Source organism: Hemiscyllium ocellatum, chromosome 11, assembly GCF_020745735.1.
Source record: "Hemiscyllium ocellatum isolate sHemOce1 chromosome 11, sHemOce1.pat.X.cur, whole genome shotgun sequence".
Classification (NCBI taxonomy): Eukaryota; Metazoa; Chordata; class Chondrichthyes; order Orectolobiformes; family Hemiscylliidae; genus Hemiscyllium; species Hemiscyllium ocellatum.
In genome coordinates, this window is record NC_083411.1 from 10,908,982 (window position 1) to 10,935,414 (window position 26,433).

Here is a 26,433-nt window from a genome sequence, read left to right on the forward strand (position 1 = left end):
TTTACTCAGTGAAGATGCAATCATTGATTCCCATATACAATTGCTAATTTCTCAATATAAAATATGCTAATCCCTATTGATTTGCCCAAAACACTCTCTCTCTTCAGCATGGGTCTCCATAAAGCAAACAGTTATCACCAATCATGTAATTTAGAAGACATTTCAATGCCCATGGTGAACTTTCAGTGATTTCTTTTAAAGAAACAACTCCAGGTATTTCCACAAAATTTGAAATAATCCCATTGTCCATATTTCCCTGAGTCCTCCAGGCAATAATCAATATAAAGCATCCTTGTCATATTATTCCCACTTGAGAGGGCAGATGGACCTTGGTTTATTATCTCACCTGGAAGACAGCTGCTCTGAAAGTGCAGTGCTCCCTATATACACTTAATGCAGCATTTCTCTGAGTCAAACACCCTTTTCTGAATTATTTATATGTGAAGGCATATTTTCCATAAAGATTTCGGTTTTCTATTATTTTCAATCTATTGAATGGACAGCACAGAAACAGGCTGTTTGGTCCATTAAGTCAGAATCAATGTTTCTATTCCACATAGGTCTTCCCCCAAACAATCCCTTCATCTAACCCCATCATCATACACTTCTATTGCTTTTCTCCCCTCATGTATTTATCTAGTTCCCCTTAAAGCTATCGACATTATTCATCCATCATGCGAGCCAACCTTCCACCCAATGACTCCATCTACACTTCTCATTACCATGGAAAGGCAGCCAACATTATCAAAGATCCCTCTGACCCTGGTTATAACCTCTCCCAACCTCTTCCATCAAGCAGAAGATATAAAATCTTCAACATACATACCAACATGTACAAGAACAACTTCTTCTCCATTGTTATCAGAATTCTGAATGGACTTTTCAAGTACAAATCTAATCTTGATCTTGCTTTCTGTACATTTTCTGCACAGCTGGATCTTTGTATTTCTCCCTCTGTTCAATCGCCCTATCACCTGTAAGTCCTTGTATCTTATGATCTGCCTGTCCTGCAAGCAAAACAAAACTTTTCGCTGTACTTAGGTATATGTGGGAATAATAAATCAAAACAAGTTAAATCTCAGCTATTCCTAGAGGGGATTAGTTCCACATTCTAACAATGCTCATGGCAAATAAGTTTCTTTTCAAAGAAGTTTTGGAATTGTTGGTATTATTTTCTGCTTGTGACTCCTAGGATGAAGTGACTCCCATACCAAGTGCTCATCCAGTCAGCTGAAAGGGCAACTTCAGTGAACAGGTTGTTCTACTTCTGTAAAATAGTTAACTATTCTCTGTAAGATATTAGAACTGTTTAAAATCCAACATAGTTCTACTATTATATTATTTGTGAGCATGAATACTGGTCCCCCTAAACTTATCTATTTAAAATAATTGAATCTTGCGAATACCTTCATTTCCCTTGAGCATTTTCCAAATCTTTATCAAATTGTTCCAAATCCATGCATTCAGGTATAAATGTTCTCACAGCCACTGGTCAATATCCTGAAGTATTAAAGACATTTTAGACTTGTAATTCCAAGACAATTATCTTTTGAAAAAAGTTGATACAGCCAAAAAAAAGACTTACAATGTAATTTAAGTGGCTGTTTGGAGAGAGACACATGCACACAGATGCAAAACGAAATTTGAACAACAGCCCTTCAAAGACAGAAGCGGCAAGTCAAAACAAACTGGACTGTGATCTCTCGTGATGACCAAAGGTAACAAGAGGCTGATGATCCCTAGTTAAGCAACAAGCTATTCCTATGGATTATATCCTAAACTGCAGACATTTTTCATGTTATTTTGTTTAATGAATATACAAGGACAGGGGTTAAAAGCTATGTTCAACTCTACTGGAATACGCTAGTGGGACTGAATGTTCTCCTCAATATTAGCCTGGGGTCAAGTGTTAATGAGCTGTGAAGCTCACTGTAGAAGAACTATTCCCCTGTCGCCCCTGTGTCATAAGTAAAAGGAGCATCTCACTTTGAGTGCAAGACCTCAGCTGGCTCGCAGCCAGCTAAAAGAAAACAGGGCAACAAAATAATTTTCTCTCAACTTGAATGCTGGAAATCACCCCCGGTCAAAAGAAAACCAGACTACAGATTTGCTATCAATCTGCGAAAGTAATATGTCTCAACCATTTAACTACCATCATGAAGGCTATGAAAATCTCCACTGCAATGTTGCAATGCTCAACTATCCTCTACTTGTGCACAATTCAGGAACCAATCTGCTTATCTTTTGTTTAAACTTTTATCTTTTTGAACTCACCTTATTTCTAATCTGTGTTTTTGTGTGGTGTTTTGTGTTACTAATCGTTCTGATATTTTGTCATTAGTGAAATCAATTTTTGTTTGCTCAAGCAAACAGAGTTAAATTGGCTACTTTTAAAGCATAAGCTCATTTGGTCTTGGAGAGAGAGAGAGTCATGTGGACGGAGATCCTTTGTAAATTATTCTGATTGTGACCTACTGAGGGAGTGGGTGAATAGAGAAGGGGAACCAATTTGTCCGTCCTCATCCTGAGGATTAACAATTTGGCGATTCCATTAAAAACTCACTTGCAACAATGCTGCCAGCTCATTAAAGCTATATAGACAAATAATGTCATCTGAATGGGAAACCTGATCTATTTTAAGGCTCCTCATTCCATCTGAGACAATACCCTTTGAGACAACAATAATATCTCCAGATTAACAATTTTACGAATGGCAGCACCTCTTAATGCTGTTTGTTGCAATCATCTTCAAGAGTAGATACTATTGCAAGACATTCACTTAGTCCAAAACCAAAATACAGTAAATGCTGGAGATCTGTAATTAAGTTGCTGGAATCACACAGAGGTCAGGCAGCATCTTTGGAAAGCAAAACAGAGTTAATGTTTCAAGTCATCTCCATCAATAATTATGATTCATTTTAGTTTTCTACCATATCCTGAGAGTTCTTTCTGACCTGTCTCTTACTGACATAATTTTGGAGGAGAAAGTGAGGACTGCAGATGCTGGAGATCAGAGCTGAAAATGTGTTGCTGGAAAAGCGCAGAAGGTCAGGCAGCATCCAAAGAGCAGGAGAATCGACGTTTCGGGCATGAGCCCTTCTTCAGGAATGAGGACGTTCCTCATTCCTGAAGAAGGGCTCATGCACGAAACATCAATTCACCTGCTCTTTGGATGCTGCCTGACCTGCTGCGCTTTTCCAGCAACACATTTTCAGCTCTGATCTCCAGCATCTGCAGTCCTCACTTTCTCCTCTGATGTAATTTTGTCTTTGACTGTGATCTGATAGAATCCCTACAGTGTAAAAACAGGCCATTTGGGCAATTGAGTCCACACTGACCTTCCAAACCCACCTCATCTCTGCATTTCCCACATCTAATCCACCTAGCCTGCACATCCCTGGACACTATGGAACAATTTAGCATGGTCAATCCATCTAACCTGCACATCTTTGGATTGTGGAAGGAAACCAAAGTACCTGGAGGAAACACACACAGACAAAGAGAGAATGTGCAAATTCGACACAGACAGTCACCTAGACTGGAATTGAAACCGGATCCCAGGTGCTGTGAGGCAGCAATGTTAACCACTGAGCCACTGTGCCACCATGATGCTTGTTATAGAGTCACACAACATGAAAACAATGCTTTGGTCCAACCCGTCCATGCCAAACATAAGTCCAAACTAAACTAGCCCACCTGCCTGCTCCTGACCCATATCCTTCCAAAACTTTCTAATTCATGTATCTATCCAAATGTCTTTTAAATGTTGTATTTGTACCCATATCTTTGAGGAGAAAGTGAGGACTGCAGATGCTGGAGATCAGAGCTGAAAATGTGTTGCTGGAAAAGCGCAGCAGGTCAGGCAGCATCCAAGGAACAGGAAATTCGACGTTTCGGGCATAAGCCCTTCCTGATGAAGGGCTTATGCCCGAAACGTCGAATTTCCTGTTCCTTGGATGCTGCCTGACCTGCTGCGCTTTTCCAGCAACACATTTTCAGCATTGTACCCATATCCTCAGGATATTCATTCCATTTGTGAACCATCCTCTATATATATTAAAATAATTGCCTCTCACCCTGAAAGTGTGTCCCCTAGTCTTGAAATCCCCCATCCTCAGGAAAATACAACCAACGTGAACTCTTTCTATACCCCTCATTATTTTATAAACCTCTATTACGTTGTCTCTCAACTTCCTACATGTAAAAGCACTTCCCATTACTCTTAAGGTTGCCCACTATCCCACATAAAACAGAAGAATCTGGAGTAGAACTAGACCAATCAGCCCCCCTAGTCTACTCAGCCATTTAATAATATCATGCAGATTTGATTGTGGCCTCAACTCTGTGTGTGACCTGACTCCTACAGCCTTGACTCCCTGGTCAGTCAAAATCAGCCTTGAATATATCCAATGACCCAGTCCCAAGGTTTGCTGGTGAAGAGAATCTCAAAGATAATAATTCTGAAATAGTAAATTTCTCCTTCACTTCACCTTTCATAGAAGGCCCCTTATTTGAAAACTGCCTCTGTTGAGTTGGATACTCACATGAAACAGAACATCCTCTTAGCATCGATCTTATTGAGTTGAGAGTATGTTGCTGGAAAAGCACAGCAGGTCAGGGCATAGATAGAGTGAGCAGCAAGAAAGAGTTCCCCTTAATGGAGAGGAACAGGAAGATCAATGTTTCGGGCCAGAGTCCTTCATCAGGATTTTCCTGCTCCTCAGATGCTGCCTGACCTGCTGTACTTTTCCAGCAACATACTCTCAATTCTGACCTCCAGCATCTGCAGACCTCACTATCTCCTCAATTTTATTGAGGCCTCCCAGAATCTTATCTTTGTCAGAAAAATCACCCGTCATTCTTCTAAACTCCAATGAGTAAATCAGCTTTTTCCCTCACCTTTTAACTTGTCTAATAGTAGCCTCAACTCTCATTAACTCTTTATGAGACTCTCCTTTCCAAATGGAAGTGTGATAGCATCATTCATTACAATTTCCAAACTCACTCATTTTGAAGATGCATGTTGTCAACTGTGGGAAATTCTGATATTGTTACAGGTGGTCAAAGCCAACCTCATCATTCAATGTTTCAAGTATGAATAGGTCTGTGAAAATCTCACCTATGCTGGAGAGTTTCAGTGATGAAGAGAGATTGAACAGACAGGGGTAGTTTTTCTGAGAGAAAAGGAGATTGAGAGAGGACATGATGGAAAGGCATTTATTATAAGGGGCATAGATAGAGTGAGCAGCAAGAAACCGTTCCCCTTGATGGAGAGATCAAAGAGCAGAGGGCATACATATAAAGTAAAGGGCAGAAGATTTAGAGCAGATGTGAGGAAAGGCTGCCTTGGAGGGTGATAGAAACACTCATAATATTTAAGAAGTATTTAGATGTACAATTGCCATGCCAAGACATACAATGCTACGTGGAACAGTCTATCTTCCTCAGTTACACCGGCACTGCTCCCCACCTTTTCTTCCGTTCCATTGATGACTGGTTTGGCACCACCTCATACTCCCATGAGGAGGTTGAACAGATCATCAACTTCCTGGACCTCTCCATCTACTTCAACGGTGGCTGACTGAACACTGATATTTTCTACAAACCCACCGACTCTCACAGCTACCTGGATTATACCTCCTCCCACCCTGCCTCCTGTAAAAATACTATCCTTTGTTCCCAATTCCTTTGCCTCTGTTGTATCTGCTCCCAGGAGGACCAGTCCCACCACAGAACACACCAGATGGCCTCCTTCTTTAAAGGCCGCAGTTTCCCCACCCATGTGGTTGATGATGCCCACCATCACATCTCATCCACTTCCCGCACCTCCGACCTTGAACCCCACCCCTCCAACTGCAACAAGGACAGAACACCCCAGTCTTCACCTTCCACCCCACCAACCTCCGAAAACCTTGAGTCATCCTCCACCATTTCTGCCACCTACAAATGGACCTCACTACCAGAAATATATTTCCCTCCCCACTCCTATCTGCTTTCTGTAAAGACCATTCCCTCCCTGACCAGGTCCACACACCCCCCTCCCCCCACCAACAACCCACCCTCCCCTCCTGACACCTTCCCCTGCCACTACATGAATTGTAAAACCTGTGCTCACACCACCCTCCTCACCTCCATTCAAGGCCCCAAAGGAGCCTTCCACATGCATCAAAGTTTCACCTACACTTTCACATGTGTCATTGCTCCCGATGTTGTCTCCTCTACATTGGGGAGAAAGGACGCCTACTCTCAGAGTGTTTCCGAGAACATCTCCAGGACACCCATGCCAACCAACCCCCCCCCCCTCCCCCCACCCCGTTCCCCCCCACCTACCCATGGCTAAACATTTCAACTCCCCCTCCCACTCTGCTGAGAACATGCAGGTACTAGGCCACCCCCACCGCCACCTCCTTACCACCCAATGCGCAGAGGAAGAACGCCTCATCTCCTGACTCAGGACCCTCCAACCCCAGGACATCAATGTGAATTTCACCAGTTTCCTCATTTCCTCTCCCCCCAATATTATCTCTGTTCCAAACTTCCAGCTCAGCACCATCCTCATGGCCTCTCCTACCTGTCCATCTTCCTTCCCACCTGCCCGCTCCACCCTCCCCTCTGACCTATCACCTTCAGCCCCACCCCCATTCACCTATTGCATTCTCAGCTACCTTCCACCTAGTCACACCCCCTCCCATTTATGTCTCCACCCCCAAGCCTGCCAGCCTTATTCCTGATGAAGGGCCCATGCCCAAATTCTCCAGCTCCTCGGATGGAGCCTGACCTGCTGTGCTTTTCCAGCACCACACTCTCAACTCTAATTTCCTGCATCTGCAGCCCTCACTTTCACCAGTACAAGGTTACAGACCAAGTGCTGGAAAATGCGATTGGAATTGTTGGGTTGTTCTTGACCGACATGGACATAATGGACCGAGAAACCTTCTTCTGTGTGGTAGATCTCTCTGACTCGATGGCACCAGTGGTCATCAGTTGGTCATGGGTGAATGATGAAGATTGGGGGAAAGAATTAATAATCAATTTCATCTGGTACATCTGTTATTTAAAAAAAAATGCTAAAAGTTTTAAAGACTGATCACAATAATCAATCCTCATCGATGAGTCCACAACTACCTTCAATATCGGAGAGGTTAACCCCTGCACCCCAGTGGGGAGTGTTTTGGGAACCATCTATCCAAAGTCACCTCTTTGTCCCATGCAACACTCACCATACATCTTGTCGCAAATTACTCATAAGCTGGATCCCAAAATGTGACTAATTTGCATTGGAATAAATCAAAATGATTTGCTTCCTCCAATCCTGGTGAAACTTATCCACAGAGTTATCACTGGCTTACTGATTAAAGTATGGGATTCCTGAAGCTGCTCTTCAATTTATTTGTTCTACCTAAGGTGCATCTGCTTATTATATGGAATCAGAGACTCATAGATGTCTACATCACGGAAACAGGCCATTTGGCCCAATTTGTACATGCCGCCCAGTTTTCATAATTAAGCTAATCCCATTTGCCTCCATTTGTTCCATATCCTTTCATGCCTATCCCATCCATGCACCTGAACGAATGTTTCTTAAATGATAAAATTGTACTCGCTTCCACCACTACCTCTGGCAGCCCATCCCTGACACTCATCAGCCTCTGTGTGAAAGCCTTGCCCCTCTGAACCCTTCTCTATCTCTCCCCTCTCACCTTAAGCCTATTCCTTCTAGTTTTAGTCTCCCCTATCATGGGGCAAAGCTGTTCGCAATTACCTTACCTGTGCCTCTCATGATTCTCCAGACATAATATGTATTCATTTCCTTTAAAATCATAGAGTGATGTAGTGTTTACAGCAGAGAAAAATGCCCTTCAGCCCATTGTGTCTGTACTGGCAATCAAACAGCCAACTCATCCAACATGTGGCCATATGCTATGGCTTTTCTAGTGCTCATCCAAATAGTACTTAAATTTCTTGAGAGTTTTGCCTCTGTCACCCTTTTGGGCAGTGAGTTCCACATATCCACAACATTTTGCTTAAAAAAGACTTTCCTCAAAACCCGTTTGAAGCCTTCTCCTGCTCCTTACTCAATACTGTTTCCCCTGATTACTGGCGAAGGTGAAAGCTTCTCTCTATCTGCCCTCAGTACTTTGTACACCTCAGTCAGATCCCAGTACCCCCACCCTATCCTTCTCTGCTCGAAGAGTTACAACCTCAGCCTAACTAACCTCGAAAAAGAGAAATCGTATCACCTCCCAACTTTCCCTATGAACGTGCTAAATGTGCACGTCACTACTTAAGATCTCCTGATTATACCTATTATTTTCTTCTTTATTTTATTAGTTGCTGCATATCCCATTTATACTGTGGTAACCAGAACTGTGCATAGTTTTCTAAATGCAGTCATGTACTTTGATTAACAGCTTGCAGTTTTACTCATTTCAAGGACAAAGGGACATTTTGTAGAGTCTTCTTCAGACCTGTGTTTCTCTTCCTGTTTTCATTCACCTCCCACAGGGATTGAATAGATTGGTTTACATGTGCAACTCCTACGTAGTGTGGCTAATGAAACAGCCTTAACAGATGACTGTTTCACATGCCTTATTAATAACTTGTTTATTTTTCTTGACTCATTACAAACAAGTACAAATAATATTACAAAACAGAAGCAGGCTATTTGGCCCAATTGGACTATATATACCATACATGAGCCTCCTCAAATCTCACTTTATCAAAGCCTTATAACATATCATTTAATTCCTTAGGTACTCACCTCATCAAAGGCATTCACATGATTGGTCACAACTGATCCATATGTTAGTGAGTCCCATATTAGAGTCATAGAGTCACAGAGCTATTCAGCATGGAAACAGTCCAACTCATCCATGCTGACCAGATATCCTAAGTTAATCCAGTCCCATTTACCAGCATTTGGCTCATCTCCTTCTGATTTGTCTTTCCAAAATGCAGCACCTCACATTTATCTAAATTAAACTCCATCTGCCACTTCTCAGCCCATTGGCCCATCTGTTCAAGATCCTGTTGTCATCTGAGGTAACCCTCTTTGTTGTCCACTACACCTCCAATTTTGGTGTCATCTGCAAACTTACTAACCATACTTCCATACTCACATCCAAATTATTTATACAAATGACAAAAAAACAGCTCGACGCTGGTCACAGGCCTCTAGTCTGAAAAACAGCCCTCCACCACTGTCCTCTGTCTCCTACCTTCAAGCATGTTCTGTACCCAAATGGTTAATTCTCCCTGTATTTCATGTGATCTAACCTTGCTAACCAGTTTACTACACAGAACCTTGTCAAACACCTTACTGAAATCCATAGACTCCACTGCTCTGTCTTCATCATTCCTCTTTGTTATTTCTTCAAAAAACTAAATCAAGTTCATGAGACACTATTCCCCATACACAAAGTCAAGATGACTATCCCTAATCAGTCCTTGCCTTTCCAAATGCATGTAAAACCTGTCCTTCAGAATTCCCTCCAGGAACTTGCCCGCCACCAATGTCAGGCTCACCAGTCTACAATTCCCTGGCTTTTCCTTGCTACCTTTCTTAAATAGAGACACCACGTTAACCAACCTTCAGTATTCCAGCACCATATCTGTGGCTATTGATAATACAAATAACTCAGCAAGAAGCCCAGCAATCACTTCCCCTGGTTTCCACAGAGTTTGAGGATGTACCTGATCAGGTCCTGGGGATTTATCCACTTTTTTGCGATTTAAGACTTCCTCCTCTTGAATATGGATATTTTTCAAGATGTAGTTAACCTTTCTCCCTAGTTTGCATATCTCTGTCCAAAGTAAACACTGATGCAATTTTATATCGTCCCCATCTCTTGCAGTTGCAACATCTGCAGCCTTGCTGATTTTTCAGGGGCCCTATTCTCTCCCTAGTTACATTTTTGCCATTAATATGTTTAGAGAATCACCTTTGGATTCTCCTTAACCCTTTTTACCAAAGTTATCTCATGTTTGCATTTTGCCCTCCTGATTTCCTTCTGAAGTATACTCCCACTGCCTTTATACTCTTCTAAAAATTCGCTTAATCCCTGCTGTCTGCACGTGACATATGCTTCCTTCTTTTTCTTGACCATATTATTATCTGTTCAGCAATAAAAATAGCTACTGAGTATTACATGAATAGCTAATATTCAATAAAACCATTATAAATCTACAATACTGATATCAAAATTTATATTTATATAATCCTCCCATTGTAACTAAGATTCATTTTCTTATTAGTCACAGTGTTTACTTTTTATCTTTTAGTTTACATTGCCAACTCCAACAGTAATGCTTTTGGATTGTTAACTAACTATGCTGAGTATCAAAAATTGAAAGTTTGGCACCCGTAAAAATTGTTGTCCTTATCATGTTAGGTAGATGGTGTTAAATGTGTATTAATTTTCATTAAGCTGATGCAATTGTGGGCCATTTCAATTGTGGCTTTGTGAATAGGCAGAAACTCTCATTACTGAGAGAATTTGTGTAGGTTGAAAATGTGTGTTTCGGTCAACAAATGCTCATCGAAGAGCTTAAATATTGGCTTCATTGCTGTTCCTCATGACCTGGCTTTCTAGATTATAACAGTTGGGTCACCTATTGAATGCCTATGGGAAGGACAATAATATTAATTCATCTTGTTTTATTACAAAAAAAATGGTTTCATAGTCAGTGAGCAAGTAATTCCAGAGAAATCTTGACAAACAATGAGTGTGCAAGGAAGTATTGCTTTCACCTCAAATGTGCAATCTAAGCAGGTCAGAAGTCACACGACACCAGGTTACAGTCCAACAGGTTTATTTGAAATCACAAGTTTTCGGAGCGCTATTCCTTCGTCAGTTGGACTATAATCTGGTGTTGTGTGACTTCTGATCTTGTCTACCCCAGTCCAACTCTGGCACCGCGATTTTAAGTAGGTTAATAGTAAGCTTGAACATGTAGAACATCATGCTCGAATTCATTGACCAAAAGATTTTGGCTTTATCAAACTGCCAGGCTGAACTTCAAATTGGCATTATCATTCATCAGTTGATTATCAAGTCTATCAATCTATTCTAATGCAACAAATCAAATGTTGGTCAAGGAAGATATATCAATTTAAAACCTTTTTACTGACACAACACATTTTTATCAGTTTTCTCTGATTCCTTTTTTCTGGTCGGCTAGTAATTATGGAGCATTCACTGAACCACTGGACTATAGCAAGCAATAGAATAGAAAGTTGAAAACCTCAGTTGTCTGGAAGAGGATTACCAGATAAGTATGGAATCTCCTGACCTAAGAGATGTCGACTTAAGCTGTAGGTATCAAAATGTCGCAGGGATCAAGTGTCACGGTTTCTTCACTCAAGCCTGTACTCACATTTCTCGAGAGTTTACCTGATGGATTTGATGGCACAATCAAATGGGCTACCTGATACCGTGTGGAGTTAGCAGGTTTTAATCTCTTCTGCCTCTCCATTTCTGCAGCCTGGAGGGTTGAATTCATTCTTTGAAAGAGAAAGCATGCCTTTCTCAGCTCTGACAGGCAGCTGTGTTGGTGGGCCTTGAAGTGAAAGCTGAGATGAAATCATTGACCCAAGGATGACCAGACAGCAGGATGGCCCATTTAGCACAATCGCTCCCATCACTCTCTCTTTCTCTATTTTTCTGAAGTTGGGAGGAAGCCACTCACTAATTGCCAGGCAGCAAAACTGACAGAACTGGTAGTGAGGTGAGGGAATGGGCACACACAAAGTCTGTATACAGATGAAGGAGTGCAGAAATTCACTATTTCAGCAACACAATATTCAATGTAATAAATTAATGTTATTAGAAAATAGAACATAGCACAGTACAGCAGAGGAACAGGCCCTTTGGCCCACCATGTCTGTGCTGAATCTGATGACATTTTTAAACTAACTTTATCTGCCTGCCTATACTCCATATCCCTCTATTCCCAGCCTGTTCATGTGTCTGTCTCAAAGACTCTTAAATGTTGCTGTTGTATCCACTTCTCCCACCTTTCCTGGCAGCATATTCCAGGCACCTACCACCCTCTGTGTAAAAAACGTACCTCACACATCTCCTTTAAACTTTTCGCTCTCACCTTAAACCTAAGCTCCCTCATTTTGACATTTCCGCCCAGGGCCAAAGACTCTAATAATGTGCCCTATCCATGCCTCTCATTGTTTTATATACTTCTGTCAAGTCACCCCTCAGTCTCTGATGCTCTGGTGGAAACAATCTGAGTTTGTCTGACTTCTCCTTAGAGCTACTTCACTCAATCTAGGTAACATCCTGGTAAACCTTTTTTTGTACCTTCTCCAAAGCCTCCACATCCTTCCTATAGTATGGCAACCAGAACTGCTCACAATGCTCCAAGTGTGCCCAACTAAAGTTTTATACAGCTACAACATCACTTGGCAACTTTTATACTCAATACTCAAATGCCCCAAATGATGAAATGGGCATGCCATATGCCCTCTTTATCATCTTATCCATCTGTGTTGCCACTTTCAGGAAGCAATGACTTGCACCCTCTGATGTCTTGGTACATCAATTCTCCTAAAGGTCTTGCCATTTATTGTCTTCGTGCTTCAGGAAAAGCAGAGAACAGCAGTTGCTCTTAGTTAAACAAAAGGGCACAATTTTCAAGTGAAAGGCAAGAGATTTAAATGGGATTTCAGGAAAAACCTTTTCACGCAGAGGGCAACGGCAATCTGGAATGCAATGCCTAGGAGGGGAGGTGAGGCGAGAAATCTCACAACTTTTAAAAAGCACTTGGATTGGCACTGAATGTCATAACATACAAGGCTATAGATCAACTGCTGGAAAGTGGGACCAGTGCAGATAGTAATATATATTTTGGTAGTAACACTCAATGGGCCAAAGGGCCATCTACACTGTATAACTCTATAATTGTATAAATGAGAGATGACCCATTTCCACACCCAAAGCTCCCAGCCTCATTCCTGATGAAGCCCTCTCACTGTATCCCTTAATTCTTTAATTGTTCAAAAAAATCTACCTTAGCTTTAAAAGCGATTACTGAAGTAGCATCAACTACTTCACTGGGCAAGGAATTCCACAGATTAACATCTCTCTGGGTGAAGAAGTTTCTTCTTAATTTAGTTCTAAATCTGCTCCTTCTAATCTTGAGGCTATTGCCTCTTATCCTAGCTTCACCTGCCAGTGGAAATATCCTCTTTACTTCTATCTTATGGGCGGCACGGTGGCACAGTGGTTATGGGCGGCACGGTGGCACAGTGGTTAGCACTGTTGCCTCACAGCGCCAGAGACCCGGGTTCAATTCCCGCCTCAGGCGACTGACTGTGTGGAGTTTGCATGTTCTCCCCGTGTCTGCGTGGGTTTCCTCCGGGTGCTCCGGTTTCCTCCCACAGTCCAAAGATGTGCGGGTCAGGTGAATTGGCCATGCTAAATTGCCCGTAGTGTTAGGTAAGGGGTAAATGTAGGGGTATGGGTGGGTTGCGCTTCGGCGGGTCGGTGTGGACTTGTTGGGCCGAAGGGCCTGTTTCCACACTGTAAGTAATCTAATCTAATCTTATCTATTCCCTTCATAATTTTATATGTTTCTATAAAATTCCCCCTCATTCTTCTAAATTCCAATGAATATAACCTCAATATAGTCAGTCTCTCCTCATAAACCAACCCCTCAACTCCAGAATCAACATGGTGAACCTCCTTTGCACCCTCTCTAGTGCCAATACGTCCTTTCTCAAATAAGGAGACCAAAACTGCACACAATACTCCAGGTGTGACCTCACCAGCACCTTGCACAACTGCAATGTAACCTCTTTGCTTTTAAACTCAATCCCTTTAGCAATGAAAGACAAAATTCCATTTGCCTTCCTAATTACTTGTTGTACCTGCAGACCAACCTTCTGTGATTCATGTGCAAAGACACCCAGGTCCCTCTGCTGCAACTTTTTACTTTTCAAGTAATAGCCCTTTTTACTATTATTCCTACCAAAATGTATGACTTCACATTTATTAACATTGTTTTCCCAACTGCCAGACCTTTGCCCACTCACTCAATGCATCTATGTTCCTCTGCAAAGTTTCAGTCCTCTGCTCACTTTGCTCCTGCCACTCACCTTAATGTCATCTGCAAACTTTGTAAATAATTGTGGTGTCAACACCGATCCCTGAGGCACACCACTAGTCAGTAATTGCCAGCCAGAATAACACTCATTTATACTCACTCTTTGCTTCTTGATAGTCAATCAATCCTCTATCCATGCTAATATTTTACCCATAATGCCATACATCCTTACCTAATGCAGCAGTCTCTTGTGTGGCATCTTGTTGAAGGCCTTTTGGAAATCTAAGTTCATCACATCCACTGGGTCCCTGCTGTCCACCTTGCTCATAATGTCAAACATGGGCTGCTTTTGTGTTTGAGGAGTCACGAATGGTGCTGAACATTATGTTATCATTCCCAAACATCCTCACTTTTAACCTTATGATGGAGGGCAGGTCATTGATGAAGCAGCTGGAGATTTTTGGGCCAAGGACAATACCCTGTATAATGATTGGAATGAGGTCAGCCAGATGGACCTCATAGAATATGAGTTCCCTGACTGGGGCTGTTAACCTGGTCCAATCAGGGAACCCTGGCTGACAGATATAAACAGGAGTGTCAGGGGTTCTGCTCACTCTCGGAGCCAGCTCTATGCTAACTGGGTCAGTGTCATGTACTATGCACGTATAAGTAAAGAGTGACATGGTGATGGGATACTGACCTTTGTTGAATTATTTCACCCTGAGGAACACCTCAGGCCCTCTTGTGGCACAGAGATAGGGTCCTTACCTCTGAAACGGGAGGCCTTGGATTCAAGACCCTCCTGCTCCAGAGGTGTGTAATAACATCTATGAACAAATTGATTAGGAAAAAATAGGTTAAGTAAAATAAAACCTAAGGAACTCCTGCAGCGATGTCCTGGAGCTGAGATGACTGACCTCCAAAAATCACAACCACCTCCCTGTGTGTCAGGTATCAACCATAAGACATAGAAGCCCATCAAATCTGCTCCACTATTCAATCATGACTGATAAGTTTCTCATCCTCATTCTCCTATTTTCTCCTTGTAACCCTTGATGCTCAAGAACCTATCAATTTCAGTCTTAAATATACTCAATTATCCGGCCTCACATCCCTCTTTGGCAGTGAATTCTATAGATTCACCACTCTCTGGCTGAAGACGTTTCTCCTTTCTTCATTCTAAAATGGTCTTCTCTTTACTTTAAGGCTGTGTCCTTGGGTCCTAGTTTCTCCTACCAATGGACAATCTTCCCAACATCTACTCTGTCCAGGTCATTCAGTATTCTGTAAGTTTCAGTTAGATTGCCCTCATCCTTTTAAACTCCATGGAGCATAAACCCAGAGACCTCAAACTTTCCTCATATGTTCAGCATTTCATTCCTGGCGCTATTCTCGTGGACTTCCTCTAAACACGCTCCAGGGTCAGTACATCATTTCTGAGATGTGGGGCCCAAATCTGAGCACAATTCTCCAAATGTCGTCTGACCAGAGCCTTATAGAGCTTCAGAAGTACATCCCTGCTTTTGTATTCAAGTCCTTCCAAAGTTAATGCCAACATTGTATTTGCCTTCCTAACTATTGACTCAACCTGCAAGTTTACCTTGAGACAATCCTGAACTAGAACTCCCAAATCTGTTTACACTTCAGACTTCTGAATTTTGTTCCCATTCAGAAAATAGTCCATGCCTCCACTCTTCCTACCAAAGTGCATGGCCTCACACTTTCCCATATTATACTTCATCTGCCACTTCTTTGCCCATTCTCTTAACCCTATCCAGATCCTTCTGCAGCCTCCCTGTCACCTCAATGCCACCTGTTCCTCTACCTATCTGAGTATCATCTACAAACCTAACCAGAATGCCCTCAGTTCCTTCATCGAGATCGTTAATATATAAAGTGAATAGTTGTGGTCCCAACACTGAGCCTTGCTGAACACCACTTGTCACCAGCTGCCATACTTAGAAGGACCCTTTTATCCCCACTCTCTGCTTCTATCCATGCTAGCACCTTGTGTCAAACACCATGGGCCCTCATCTCATTTAGTAGCCTCCTGTGCAGCACATTTTCAAAGGTCTTATTGAAATTCATTGGCTGTCCTTGATCTAACCTGATCATAATTTCCTCAAAGAATTCTAGCAGGTTTGTCACGCATGACCTCCCCTTGATGAAACCAGCTGACTTTGCCCTGTTTTACCATACACTTCCAAATATTCAGGAATCTCATCCTACATGGATTCCAGGATCTTACCCACGACAGCATTTAGATTAATTGGTCTGTAACGTTCCGTCTTTTGCCTTACTCCCTTTTCCACTCGTCTGGGACCCTCCCTGCTTCTCGCGAATCCTGAAAGATTATCACCAGCGCCTCCACTATCTCTTCAGCTATATACCTTAGAACTCTGGTAATAGCTCATCTGGTCCAGGTGATTTATCCACCTTCAGGCCGTTCAATTTTTCTAGCACCTTCTCCTTGGTCTATGGCCACCGTACTCAGCTGTCTCCTCACTCTCATGGATTTTTGGGATATTACTCATATCTTCCACCATGAAGCCTGACACGAAGTAATTATTCAGTTCCTCAGTCATTTTCTTTTTCCCCACTATTATCTCTTCAGTGCCATTTTCCAGCAGCCCAATGTCCATTTTTACTTATCTTTTGCCCTTTACATATTTAATGAAATGCTTACAGTCTTCCTTTACATTACTGGCTAGCTTACCCTTGTATTTAATCTTCTCCCTCCTTATTTTTTTTTGGTGTCCTCTGTTGGTCTTTGTAAGCTTCCCAATCATCTGGTTTCTCACTGTCTTTCACCATATTGTCTGGTTCCTCTTTTGCTTTTATGCTGACCCTGGCTTCTCTGGTCAGCCACAGTTGCCTTATCCTCCCCATACTCTGCTTCTTTTTCCTCGGGATGAAACTCTGCTGTGTCTCCTGAATTACTTCCTGAAACTTCTGCCATTGGTGTTCCACTGTCTTTCCTGCTAGGCTCCTCTCCCAGTCCTCTCCCAGCTCCTACCTCATGCATTAGTAGTTGCCTTTATTCAACTGTAATATCGTTACCTCTGATTCTATCTTCTCCCTCTCAAATTGCAGAGAAATTGAGCCATATTATGATCACTGCTTCCTGAGGGTTCCTTCACTTTAAGCTCCCTTATCAAGTCTGCCTCATTGCACAGCACTGAATCCAATATGCCCTGTCCCCTAGTGGGCTCGATCACAAGCTGCTTCGAAAAACAATCTTGTAGACATTTCACTTGCAATCCACTGCCAACCTGATTATGCCTGTCCTCCTGCATATTGAAATCCCCCCATGATCACTGCAACTTTGCCTTTCCTACACATCTTTCCTACCTCCGGGTGTTTCTTGTGCCCCAGCTCCTGACTACTGATTGGGGGCCTGTACATAACTCCAACTATGGTTTTTTTTCACCTTTGCGGTTCCTCAGCTGTGGAGCTGTAGTTGTTTGTGTCAGCATCCTCACTGCTATTTTGAAAATGGGGTCCATATTCATCCACATCTAGTTCACTTTTATCTCCCCCATGATATTAATTCACTCACAATGGCTGTCACTGTACTCAACTTCTGCTCCTCATTTTGTTCCAAATGTTTTGTCAAATATAGGGGATTACTGATGATTTTTAAGAAATTTTATGTCCAATTAATTTGAATATCTTACTCATTCTATCACTAAATCAAGGTTGTCAATATAATTTATTACTATTGTACAATTATTACAATATCTTGAATGATTTTCACATTATGAATCATTAAATAAGGATGTTGTAACATAATAAATTAAATCATTGAGGAATTAATGGAATACTGTTTATATCATGGATAAGGGTTATTAATAAAATCATATTCTTCATTTATATAAGTGACACACAAATTAGATGCTACCAAATATTAGAACAAAGGAATAATACAAGGATACTTTAAATTTTTTCATCAAATGTACCAGGAATTTTAACTGTATTAAAATACTTCAGCATAAAAATTTAAGCCAATCCAAAACGGAATAAACGGCAGTAGAAACAGGAATAGGGCACTCAGCTCACCAAGCTTACTCCCCCATTAAATAATGTCATGGCTGACCCAATATCTCCATATTTATGCATTTGCTTGTACAGAATATCTACATCTGCAGGATTGCTGCACTGTTGTCAGAGGTATATTTCAGATGAAACTTAACAGCTATGTTCTTACAGCTAGAAGTAAAGGATCTGACGATAATAACGATATTTCGAAGAAGACTACAAGCATTCCCTGAAGAATAGACTATCTGGTTATTACCATATCACTGCTTTACGAAATACGAATGAATGCCACATTTCCTATATTACATGAGTTTATTCTTCATTCTGGGATGTGAGCTGTGCTGACTGAGCCAATATTAATTGCCCATCCCGAACTACTCTGGAGAAGGAGCCTTAGAACATAGAACATAGAACATAGAAGGATACAGCGCAGTACAGGCCCTTCGGCCCTCGATGTTGCGCCGACCGAGTCCTACCTAACCTATACTAGCCCAATAACTTCCAAATGCCTATCCAATGCCCGCTTAAATGAACATAAAGAAGGAGAGTTCACCACTGATACGGGCAGGGCATTCCATGAACTCACAACCCGCTGTGTGAAGAATCTACCCCTAACATCTGTCCTATACCTACCACCCCTTAATTTAAAGCTATGTCCCCTAGTAACACCTGACTCCATTAGCGGTAAAAGGTTCTTAGTATCTACCCTATCTAAACCCCTAATCATCTTATACACTTCTATCAGATCTCCCCTAAACCTTCTCTTCTCCAATGAGAACAGCCCCAAGTGCCTCAGCCTTTCCTCATAAGATTTTCCTACCATTCCAGGCAACATCCTGGTAAACCTCCTCTGCACTCGTTCTAAAGCTTCCACATCCTTCCTATAGTATGGCGACCAAAACTGCACACAATACTCCAGATGAGGCCTCACCAGAGTCTTATACAACTGCAACATGACCTCAGGACTCCGGAACTCAATTCCTCTGCCAATAAAGCCCAGTACACCATATGCCTTCCTCACAGCACTATTTACCTGGGTGGCAACTTTCAGAGATCTGTGTACATAGACACCAAGATCCCTCTGCTCATCCACACTACCAAGTAGCCTACCATTAGCCCAGTAATCCATCATCTTGTTATTCCTACCAAAGTGAACGACTTCGCACTTAGCTACATTGAATTCCATTTGCCACATTTCCGCCCAGCTCTGCAACTTATCTATATCCCGCTGTAACCTACCACTTCCTTCCTCACTATCCACAACTCCACCGACTTTCGTGTCATCCGCAAACTTGCTTACCCAGCTTTCAAGTCCTTCCTCTAGATCATTTATAAAGATAACAAAAAGCAATGGTCCCAAAACAGATCCTTGTGGTACACCGCTAGTAACTGCGCTCCAAGATGAACATAATCCATCAACTACTACCCTCTGTCTCCTTCCAGCCTAATTCCTAATCCAAACCTCTAATGTATCCTCAATGCCATACCTCCGAAGTTTTAGCATTAGCCTACCATGGGGAACCTTATCGAACGCCTTACTAAAATCCATATACACAACATCTACTGCTTTACCCTCATCCACTTCCATAGTCACCTTCTCAAAGAACTCAATAAGGTTTGTGAGGCACGACCTGCCCTTCACAAAACCATGCTGGCTATCCCTGATCACGTTATTCCTACCCAGATGTTCATAAATCTTATCCCTTACCATTCTCTCTAAGACTTTGCCCACCACTGAAGTCAGACTCACTGGCCTATAGTTACTAGGGCTATCCCTACTCCCTTTCTTGAACAATGGGACCACATTCGCTATCCTCCAGTCCTCTGGTACTATTCCCGTTGACAATGACGACATAAAAATCCAGGCCAATGGCTCTGCTATCTCCTCCCTAGCTTCCCATAGGATCCTGGGGTAAATGCCATCAGGCCCAGGAGATTTATCTATATTCATCCTCTCCAATATTCCCAAAACCTCTTCCCTGCATATTTCCAGGGCATCCATTCTAATTATTTGTGATTCCATATTCACATCAGCAGTGTCCTGTTCCTGAGTGAATACTGATGAAAAGTACTGATTTAATGTCTCTCCAATCTCCTCCGCCTCCACACACAACTTCCCACTACTATCCTTGACTGGACCGATACCTACCCTAGTCATCCTTTTATTCTTGACATACCTATAGAAAGCCTTTGGGTTTTCCCTAATCCTACCAGCTAAAGACTTTTCATGTCCCCTTCTCGCTTTTCTTAGCTCCCTCTTTAGCTCCTTCCTGGCTACCTTATAACTCTCAATTGCCCCTACTGAACCTTCACGCCTCATCTTTACATATGCCGCCTTCTTCCCTTTCACAAGGGACTCCAATTCCTTACTAAACCACGGCTGCCTCACAAGGCCCTTTACACCATGCCTGACTGGTACATACCTATCGAGGACACACAGTAGCTGCTCCTTGAACAATCCCCACATCTCATTAGTGTTCTTCTCTTGAAGCCTGTTTTTCCAATCCACACAACCTAAGTCATGCCTCACTGCATCATAATTTCCCTGCCCCCAGCTATAGCTCTTGCCCTGCGGCGCACGATTATCCCTCTCCATCACTAAAGTAAAAGTCACCGAGTTGTGGTCACTGTCCCCGAAGTGCTCACCTACCTCCAAGTCTAACACCTGGCCTGGTTCATTACCTAGAACCAAATCCAATATAGCCTCCCCTCTTGTTGGCCTGTCGACATATTGTGTCAGGAAACCCTCCTGCACACATTGTACAAACACCGACCCATCTAATGAACTCGAGCTATAGCTCTCCCAGTCAATATCTGGGAAGTTAAAGTCCCCCATAACAACCACCCTGCTACCTTCACTCTTTTCCTGAATCATCCTCGCAATATTATCCTCTACTTCTCTAGGACTATTAGGAGGCCTGTAGAAAACACCTAACAGGGTGACCTCACCTTTCCTATTTCTAACCTCAGCCCAAACTACCTCAGATGGCAAGTCCTCTTCCATCGTCCATTCCACTGCTGTGATACTGTCTTTGACAAGTAATGCCACGCCTCCCCCTTTTTTACCCCCATGTCTGATCCTACTAAAACATTTGAACCCTGGAACGTGCAACAGCCATTCTTGTCCCTGTTCTACCCACGTCTCTGTAATGGCCACAACATCGAAGTCCCAGGTACCAACCCACGCTGCAAGTTCACCTACCTTATTCCTTATACTTCTGGCATTGAAGTATACACACTTCAATCCACCTTTCTGGTTACAGGCACCCTCCTTAGAGATCGTTGCATTATTCCTAACCTTCTTGAATCACTGCAGACCATTTGGTGCAGGTAGACTCTTGATGATGTTAAGGTCAGAGGTCGAATGAGTACACATCAAAGGTACTTGATTTGCTGCAAAGCACTTTGGAGAATTATGTGTTCATGAGAGACACTGTCTATGTGCATGTCTTTACTGTCTATCTTTAAATAGAGAAAGTGGATAAAAAGAAAAGTAAGCAAAATGACTAATAATTTGAGGAATACTGAGCATCTAATGCCATGCAGTTTGCAACACTGATTCCATCTGGTATAAATGGTGTCACAGAAATGTTAGCATTCTCTGAGGTAAAAATGTCACCCGTTTAAAATGTACGGTCGCTCAGAAACAATATAATTAGAATCTCGGTATATCTCATTAAATCACCTGAAGATGAAAACAATGGAGTACTTCTCCTGAGAGAGGGAAGAATCATTGCAAAAATGTCAAGAAGAAAAGACAAGACTATCTCTAAACAACTCTTCTGATAATTGTTTGTGCTTTTATTTTCCCCAGGGAAAGTGGCAGATGCAGGTTCACTTACAATGTTTAAAGGACATTTGAATAAGTGTATAGAGTCATAGATTTACACAGATGTACAGCACAGAAACAGACCATTTGGTTCAATTTGTCCATGCCAACCAGATATCCTACGTAAATTGAGTCCCATTTGCCAGCTCTTGACCCATATCCCTCTAAACCCATTCTATTCATATACCCATCCAAATGCCTTTTATATGTTGCAATTGTACCAGTCTCCACCACTTCCTCTGGCATCACATTCTACACATGCACCACCCTCTGTGTGAAAAAGTTGCCCCTCAGGTCCCTTTTAAATCTTTCCCCCTCACCCTAAACCTATGCTCTCTATTTTTGGACACCTCCACTCTGGGGAAAATACCTTGTCTAATAATCCTGTCAATGCCTCTCGTGATTTTATAAACTTTATAATGGCATCCCTCAATCTCGGAAGAAGTGCAGAATTGCATGCAATACTCCAAAAGTGACCGATACCCTATCCTGTACAGCCGCAACATGACTTCCCAACTCCGATACCCAATGCACTAACCAATAAAGGCAAGCATACCAAACACCTTCTTCACTATCCTATCTACTTGTGACTTCACTTTCATGGAGCTATGAACCTGCACTCCAATACCTCTTTGTTCAGCAACACTCCCTAGGGCCTTACCATAAAAGGTATAAGTCCTGCCCTAATTTGTCTTTGGAAAATGCAGCACCTCAAGTTTATGTAAATTAAACTCCATCTGCCACTCCTCGGGCCATTAGCCCATCTGGTCAAGATCCCATTGTACTCTGAGGTAACCACTACACCTCCAATTTTGGTGTCACCTGTAAACTTCCAACCACGCCTCCTACATTTACATCCAAATCATTGATACAAATAACAAAAAAGCAAAGTTTAGAAGGATATGAGCCAAACACAGCAAGTGGAATTACTTTGTTTTGGGAACATGGTCAGCGTGGAATAGTTGGGCTGAAGGGTCTGTTTCCATGCTGAATGACTCTATGACTCTATGACCCAGGCTTGATTCCCAAACTGGAGCAATGTTCTAATTATATTTTTGAACATACACATTCCCCTACACCGTTAATAAAACCGAAAGGCACGAGACCCAGTCTTGAAAGGATGCCTGATGCCTGCACCCCATCCCCAAAAGACCCATGACCCAATCCCAAAAGTATCCAGAAGCCAAGTTCACAGGTTTAGCCCAGCTTTCCAGGCGTGATATCCTGGCTATCCAAAGAAATGAATTGACAACAGTCCTGGTCTTCTCTAGTTTAGTCTCCACACATTGGGTTCCAGACACCAGATGCTTCAAAATTTAATTTGCGTTGAATTGACTATTTCAATGACCAACTGCCTCAGAAAGCCACACGTGTATGAACGAAGCCCCCAATTCTACCCTCATGAAAATGAGGAATGCAAAGTTCCGGTGTGGGATTTCGGATGTTGGGTCCTTCCCGCTGTTTTCGCCACGATGTGGAGGGTTTCTGTCATGGTGAGTCATTCAATATGGTTTCCCAACCTTCGCTCGAAGGGTAAGCCTTTGTACCTTGGCGGACATACTGTTAAACTTTTCTGAACATTTGACTATGTATGAATATATTGGGCAGATAATGTGATTCGTGTCCTCAAATCAATAATGCACATGTGTGTGGTGTTTTGCTACAGTGTTCAGAAAAATCATCCTCACATTTTCAAAAAATATAAATCTGATTTTCATGGCATCTTGCTTCTTACAATACGCACTAAGGAGACTTACGGAGTTTATTCATTGTTAACTTACATGTGCAGAAACCTACTTTAATTTGCTTTCATTTATGGATAGAAATGTAGAAATCAGTTGTAGGAGTTAAGTCATAGAGAGAGGTGACAAAGTTGGGTGCAAGTCAATGTAGAAAATTCCTACTTCATGGATCAGTGCTTGTGTCTCATCTGTTCACAAAATATATAATTAATTTGAATGTGAGGACCAAATGTGAAATTTCCATATTTGCAGATGATACGAAGTTGAGGAAGATGTAAAATGGCTTCAGGATAATTTGAGTGGCGCTGGAAAAGCACAGCAGTTCAGCAAGAGGGAGAAAAGATGGTTATTGGAGAAAACGTGTGTATGGCATTGATATTCATACAGCTAACCCATTTTTGCAGCTGTCACCTTTCCAGTGTTTCAGTGGAAGTGATAGGCAATTTAATTTAAAAGATGTAAAAGAGTGGACCTCAATTTAAGAATAGTCCCTAAGCAATTAGAAGAAATTCTTTACCCACAGAGTAGGGAAAATGTGGATCTCATCCTCACAGGGTGCAGTTGAAGCAAATATTATAAATGCAATCAAACAAAGTCTGGATGAAAAGAAAAGAGGGGAGGGAATAGACCATTACTCAAATAGATTTTGATGAGGAGTGGACAAGGGGTTTATGAAATCAACTGGTTCAGCTGAATTTTTGAAGATGTTATGAACAAACTTGCTAAAGGGGTGTCAATGAATGCAGTATATTTGGATTTTCAGAATGCTCTTGATAACACCCCCACAGTGGTTGGTTATCCGCATTAAAACATGTTTTGTGGGTTTTTAATGTGGATTAAGGATTGGATAATAGACAGAAAACAGAGAGTTGAAAATGTGTTGCTGGAAAAGTGCAGCAGGTCAGGCAGCATCCAAGGAGCAGGAGAATTGACGTTTCGGGCACGAGCCCTTCTTCAGGAAATGAAGAAGGGCATTTCCTGAAGAAGGGCTCGTGCCCGAAACGTCAATTCTCCTGCTCCTTGGATGCTACCTGACCTGCTGGGCTTTTCCAGCAACACATTTTCAGCTCTGATCTCCAGCATCTGCAGTCCTCACTTTCTCCTAGAAGACAGAGAGTAGCAACAAATGACTCATTTTCACATTTGTTGGCTGCGTCTAGTGGGGTACCGCATGGATCAGTGCTTGATCTCATCTGTTCACAAAATATATAATTAATTTGAATGTGAGGACCAAATGTGAAATTTCCATATTTGCAGATGATACGAAGTTGAGGAAGATGTAAAATGGCTTCAGGATAATTTGAGTGGCGCTGGAAAAGCACAGCAGTTCAGGCAGCATCCGAGGAGCAGTAAAATCGACGTTTCGGGCAAAAGCCCTTCATCGAGAATATAGCCGTATTCCTGATGAAGAGCTTTTGTCCAAAACATTAATTTTATTACTCCTCAGGTGCTGCCTGAACTGCTGTGCTTTTCCAGCAACACTCTAATCTAGACTCTGGTTTCCAGCATCTGTAGTCATTGTTTTTACCTTCAGGATAGTTTGGACAGGCTTAGTGAAACAGAAAGGAAAGGAACATGCCCGGTGGAAAATAATGCAGAAAAAATGTGAAATTATCCACTTTTGCAGGAAAAACAGAAATGCATGGAATTTCTTTAATGGTGAAATCTTGGAAAGTGTCGATATGCAAAAGAACTTGGGTGTCCTTATCAATAAATCACTGAAGGCTAACATGCAGCCATAATAACCTGATGCAGGAGCAGCACTGTGAAAGCTAGTGCTTCCAAATAAATCTGTTGGACTATAACTGAGTGTTGAGTGATTTTTAACTTTATGCAGGAACAACACACTATTAGGAAGACTAATGGAATGATAGCTGTTATTGCAAGAGAATTTGGGTGCAGGAGTATTGAAACCTTGCTTTATTTCTATAAGACACTGGTTAGACCACACCTGGAGTGCTGTGTGCAGTTCCTTATCTCAGTGATGATATTATTGTCATAGAGGGAGGACAAAGAATTTTCAGCAGACTAGTTCCCAGGATAGCAGGACTGTCATATGAAGAGAGATTTGGCAATCTGAGCCAATATTTCATTGAGCTTCGAAGACTGAGATGTGATCTCTTTGAAACCTACAATATACTTCAAAGGATAGGCAGAGTATTTGCAGGTGGAATATTTCTCCTTTATTGAGGATTCTTACACCTGTAGTGTGATTTTACAAATAAGGGATGCTGTTTAGGTCTGAGATTATGGGATTTATCTTTTTCTCAGCTGGGTGGTGGTGGTGAACCTTTTGAATCCGCCATCCTAGAGAGTTGTGAAAGTTTAGTCTTTGAGTATGTTTAATTTAGAGGTGTAGAGTCATGGAGGCAAATTGCCCTTTGACCCAACTCATCCATATTGACCAGGTTTCCTAAACTGAACCAATCCATGAAAATAGTGGGTGAGTGTAGGTTAGGTGGGCTTGGACTGGCGCAACATCGAGGGCCAAAGGGCGCTGTATTTTTCTATGTTCTATGTTCTCCCATTTGTCAGCAGTTGGCCCATATCCCTTGAAACCGTTCCATCCATGTACTTATCCAAATGTCTTTTAAATTTTGAAATTGTACCTGCCTGTACCACTTCCTCTGACTGCTCATTTCATATACGCACCACACTCTGTGCTAAATGATGCTCAGGTCCACTTAAATCTTTTGCCTCTCACCTTCAACCTATACCCTCTTGTGATAGACTCCCCTCCCCTACCCTGGGAAAAGACCTTGGTTG